Source organism: Heloderma suspectum, chromosome 4 (genome assembly GCF_057233095.1).
Source record: "Heloderma suspectum isolate Gila_16-S chromosome 4, 16-S_ref, whole genome shotgun sequence".
NCBI lineage: Eukaryota > Metazoa > Chordata > Lepidosauria > Squamata > Helodermatidae > Heloderma > Heloderma suspectum.
This window is the reverse complement of record NC_139461.1, coordinates 79404004-79409883: the sequence shown is the minus strand read 5'-3', so window position 1 is coordinate 79409883 and position 5880 is coordinate 79404004.

The window sequence follows — 5880 nt, the reverse complement described above, 5'->3', positions numbered from 1 at the left end:
ACACACAAAATCAGCTGCCTGGGGTGGCTACTTCCTACCTAATGATAAGGGTGGCCCTGCTTACAGCTGAAATTTATTATCATTACTTTACCTTATGGTGACTCAAAGGGAGGTTTTCTCCGTGGTGGCCCCACATTGTGGAATGACCTCCACTTAGTGATCCAATGAGTATCTGTGGTGCAAGTGTTCTGCCCGTTAGTAAAAATGTATTTATTCATGCAGGCATCCCCAGACACTAATTTTTAGTACTGACCGACTGAATTATTTAATTTTGGATATCTGCTGTATGTTTTATTGTGGTTTTATTGTACTGGTCCTATTTTGTAAACAGCCTTGTTATCTGTTAGGATGAAAGGCAGTCTATAAATAATTTAAATAAATAATCGTCATAACAGCTAAGTAGTAATGCCTATTTACACCAGACATACTTGCTCTGAGAGGAAAATAGTATGAGCCAATTACCAGAGCACCTTTTGAAATGCCGGTGTATTTTTCAGACTTTGAAAGGCTGACTCAGGATGGCTTAAGGCATTAAGTAATTAAAGCTGGGCTCCCTAAATATGAGTAAAATTCAACAAGACTGCCTCAGAGAAAGTCACTTGAGGCTGGTCCTATGGACTGCTTTAGCAGCAGCAGCGTAACTAAACCTTAGCAAGTGCAACAGAGGGCCAAGCTCCACATTAAGTTAAGCATGTTTTTTAAGCCAATCAGCAGCTGCTAGTGAGAAGAGTCAATCAAACTGTAAAGAGTAATAGCCACTTCTCCTCCCACCCCGTACCCTTCAGGGAAGGCTGGAAAAGAGCGTGGGGGGGGGGGGTAGGGATCCCCAGCCAAGAAGCCCTTTTGACCTCCCCCGATGCCACCGCCTCTGCCCCTGATCCAGAGTCCCATTTGCACTCTGTTGTGCTCCAGCAGAGGCGGGGCTCCCATTCTCTTCCACTGAAATAGTAGGTCCACACAGATCTCTTTTCTATGAATAGAACCCCACCCCCACCAATGTGTATGATACTTTCCCATCATGCTGGGAAGTCGAGAAGCTCCACGTACATTTTGGAGCTCTTAATGTGAACCAAGACGCAGTGCTCCAGAGAACTGGTTGCTGCATTCCACATTGTTTAACGACTGCATTTGACACACCTAGTGGATTTCATGCCATAATTCGGCGATATAAACTGTCTCATGAACACTGTGCAATTGACCTCTTCTCTGTATTGTTTTTGCAGCATATTGTTTTTGTTGGAAAATGTGGGCAGAGATCCAATTTGTACTGCAGTCTATATGTTACACTCTCTTATTGCTTGATGGCCCCAAATGAATTAACTGATATCAACAGAAATAATTAAGTGATTTTCCTTTTTAAACACAATAGGCACTTTGCACTCAAATGTGGAGTTTATTTCAATTATTAACACTTTTCCTTCCAGTGTTTTTGTTGTTGGTTTTTACTTCTGGCTATCTATCTTCATAAACTTGTACTTATCATGTATCATTTCGGGTTCAGCCATTAGTTTATTGTAACACTTCTTTTCTTTCTTTCTCTCTTTCTTTCTTTCGGTCATTCATTTGTTCTTTCTCCTTCCTTCCTTCCTTCCTTCCTTCCTTGTTTTATTTGGTTTGAAAATGTAGTTTTCGTTTCATCTGCTTTATATAGATCAGCCTTCGCCAACCTTGTACCCTCCAGATGCATTGGACTACAATTCCCATCTTCCCAGACAACATGAAGAGATGAGGGAAATCGGGGCCATTCCACCAGCCCTGCTGAAAGGCCTCCCACATGAAGTCTCCTCCTTCCTCAATGATCATCAGCAGCAGCCATTCCAGCAGGCTGCACAGAGATGAGAGAGAAAACAAGGCGATTCCACCATTTCTATTGAAAGTCTATTATTATTCTCCTCTCCTCTCCTCTTCCCTTCCCATCCCTTTTTACTTGTGCATCATGTTTTTTCAGAGTATAAGCCTGCGGGCAGGGACTGTCTTGTTTTACTGACTGTATGTAAGCTGCTCCAAGAGGCTTTTTGGCTAAGGAATGGAATAAAAATACCTTAAGGATGCAATCCTACGCATGTTTAGACAGAAAAAAGTCCTACAACTCCCAGCATTCCCCAGACAACCATGGTGGCTGGGGAATTCTGGGAGTTGTAGGACTTTTTTCTGTCTAAACATGCCTAGGACTGCTCCCTAAATGGATAAATGCTAGCTGAAGGATGATGGGAGTTATATTCCAACACTAGGCTGGGGAAAGCTGATATAGATAAAATGCAATGCAGTATTACTGTAGTATCCTTTTATGGTGAAGAGCACAACTCTGTTAGTTTTGCATATGATCATGAGATTTAATAATAAAAAGAAAAACACAGCAGGTACATTTTTTAAAACCTGCAATGAAATGCAAAGACACATTTAACATCAGGTCTAGCTTGATCCTAGTGTGCTGTTTTCCCAGTTGAAATATCTTCCCCCTCTTGAAGCTGCTATTAACCGCTTTGGGGTGGGCGGGCAACAATGTAGGTGCCTATCTTTTCCTCCACTGGGGCTAATAAAAACTTAGGGAAGGGAAGAAGGAGCCAGTCAGGAAAATTGTGTATCGGGGGAGATGGAGGTTAAACATGCCTTCCCCTGCATCGCTGCCCTAATCCATTTCAGTTAATGTTGAGAGATCCAGTCATATGTAATTTGGGCTTTTGTTTTTAATGTGCCATGGGATTCTTCTGATGTCTTCATCATTTTGGGAAGGCCAGATGCACACACTAGTAGGAAGCCTGAGAAGCCTGAAGAAGCCGGGGGGGGGGGGTGTCTCCATGAGCGATTCACCCTGAGCTGGCTGACTTTGGAGGTCATTAGGGATACATGACATTGTGGCCAACCTGCAGCCACCCCAGAGCTTATTACAGTAAAACTGGATTTCCTGAGACATTTACAAGTTTTGGTCTCACACCAGTGTCAGCATCTTCTGACATTGTAAAAATATGCATTTCTAGGTGCTTCTTACAATTTAAATATGCCATTAGGGCTGTGTAATGTCAGGAAAAGCTGTTCCGAGGGAACTAATAATAAAAGATAAAAACCATATTATCCATTAAAAATAAAACCAATACAATATATTTTATTTATTTTATTTATTTACAATATTTATATACCGCGCCACATCAGAAGATTTCGGAGTGGTGAACAGCATGGTAAAAGAATAAAACAGCAGGTTAAAAGAGTTAAAACAATTTTTGAAAAGACAAATCCCAATAAAGTGGAATTTAACAAACCATGGCTGGTCATGCAAGGAAGGCCTCTTGAAATAACAATGTCTTCAGGAGGTGCTGGAAGGAACACAATGTTTGCACCTGCCTGACCTCTAAAGGCAGGGAATTCCACAGGAAGGAGGCCACCACACTGAAGGCTCTTTTCCTGGTGGACTCCAAGTGGGCCATGGGTCCATGTGGAACCACCGGGAACACGCTCTCTGATGTCCTCAGTGACTGGGCAGGTTGGTAAAGAAGGAGGCGCTCTCTCCAGTACCCTGGTCCCAAGTTGTTTAGGGCTTTGTACACTAGTACTAATACCTTAAACCTGGCCTGGTAGCAAATAGGCAGCCAGTGCAGTTCCCTCAGCAGAGGAGTTGCTGAAAAGGGGCACCTCCCGACAACAGCCAAGCTGCTGCATTCTGCACTAGCCCCAGCTTCTGGACCAGCCTTAAGGGCAGCCCCACATAGAGTGCATTGCAGTAATCCAGTCTTGAGGTTACTAATGTCTGTACAACTGTGGTCAAGCTATCCCTGTCCAGGAAAGGCCATAGCTGGTGCACCAGCCAAAGCTGGTAAAAGGCACTCCGAGCCACAGCAGCCACTTGGGCCTCCAGCGACAATGATGGATCTAGGAGTACTCCCAGAGTATGGACCTGATCTTTCAGAGGGAGTGTAACCCCATCCAGAACAGGCAATGAGCCTATCTCCTGGACCCAGGAACCACTCACCCACAGGGCTTCTGTTTTGCCAGGATTCAGCTTCAGTTTATTGGCCCTCATCCAGCCTATTACTGAGTCTAGGCACTGATCCAGGACTTGCACAGCCTCTCCTGATTCATATGTCACAGGGAGATAGAGCTGCATGTCATCAGCATACTGATGGCATTTAGCTCCAAATCCCCTAATGACCACTCCCAGCGGCTTCATATAGATGTTAAACAACATTGGGGACAAGATGGTACCCTGCGGCACCCCATAGCTCAATTGCCAAGGGGATCAGGAATAGTCACCGTAACCAGGACAAACCCCAGGTTTGTCCTTCCCTATGGGAAGGGACCACCCCTTCCCGTAGGGAAGCATTTATCACTCCCTGGACCTACCCAGTCATACCCCCTCAGCTAGCTTTTATTAGCCAGGAGGGACAGGGATCAAGAGGGCATGTGGTTGGTCACATTATTGCAAGCATCTTGTCCACATCATCAGGCCATAACAAGTGGAACTGATCCCACAAAATTGGGCAGATGGTGGTATCAGACACCTTGACTGGTACTGCACTAACAACAGCATCAAGTTTGCTGCAGAGACAAGCAATTTTGTCCTCAAAACGCAATGCAAAAAGGTAACAGTGGGTCCTCAGTGGGGCCAGGGCCCCATTTACTGGGGAAGATGTTAAGAACCACAGGACCACCTGGAAGAGCTCCGCTGGATGGCTACTTGAGGACGCAATGGAGGCAGCAAAATAAACCTTCTTTGCAGCCCTCACTGCCACGCAGTAGGCCCGATTATGCACTCTAGAGCATGCTCGGTCATCTTCACTTCGAGTCTTGCACAATTTGCGCTCTAGCCGACATCCAGCCTGTTTCATTGACTGCAGCTCCCCAGTATACAATATATAATGTCATGTTGAGTATTGTTCCAATAAATGACCCTCCAGGCTTATAGGAGGATAATTCTAAGAATTGCTGTTAGTCATATTAGCGATATGCTACCTCCAAGATCATAGGCTGCATACCTTTGAATACTCATTGCTGAGGAACAACAACAGGAGAGGCCTATTGCCTCCATCTCCTGCTTGTGGGCTTCCCAAAAACATTTTTTTTTCCTTTTCTTTTTTTACTGTGGCAAAGTGCTGGATTAGATAATCCTTTGGTCTGATCAGGACTTTTAAAAATGTGCAACCAGGCACTAAATATGCAGCTCTAGGAAAAATGTGCAGTTCAAAAATGCAAGTTGTACAAAAGTTGTACTATGTTAGCAGATGAAAAACATGACTGGTAACAATGTGAAAAGTAAATGAGTAGTCCAGGCTGCTCTGGAAGCCCAGACCCTGAGCAACCACGCTCATTTCTCCTCCCCCTACCAAAGACACCCCCCACAGGCTCCACTGCTACGCTCCATAGTGTTCACTAATGTTTCAAAGATGACGGAAATGATTGTAGAACATGAGGACCCCTTTCCTGAGAAGACATGTGAAGTTGTCAGTGTTATAATAAGGGTAGTGATGCCAGAAAATATCCAATATAACATTCTTTGGGGCAAGGCTACAAGGTATGTTTGTGTCTGAAAGTATCAGCATAGCAGCCAGTCTAGTCCCCAGCAAAAAAGACCTTTTTGAAGCTATTTAAAGATTCTGCCAAATGGAACAACATAAACCTCAGGGACAACACTGAACTTTGAGAAGAGAGAAATCTTCTATCTAGATTTATCATTGCAATGAGGAGTCAGCCACACTTGGGAAGTATGAGTTCTCAGCAATCCCAAGAAACTGCTTCACTCTCAATGGGAACATGCTCTCCATTTCCTTACATAGGACAACTCAAAAGTCAGCCATGCCCTAGGCTCTGCCCCCTGCACTTTTCTCTAAAAAAAAAAAAAAACCTTTAAAAGTCCAAACCCATTTTTCCTTTACAAAATAGACTTCCATT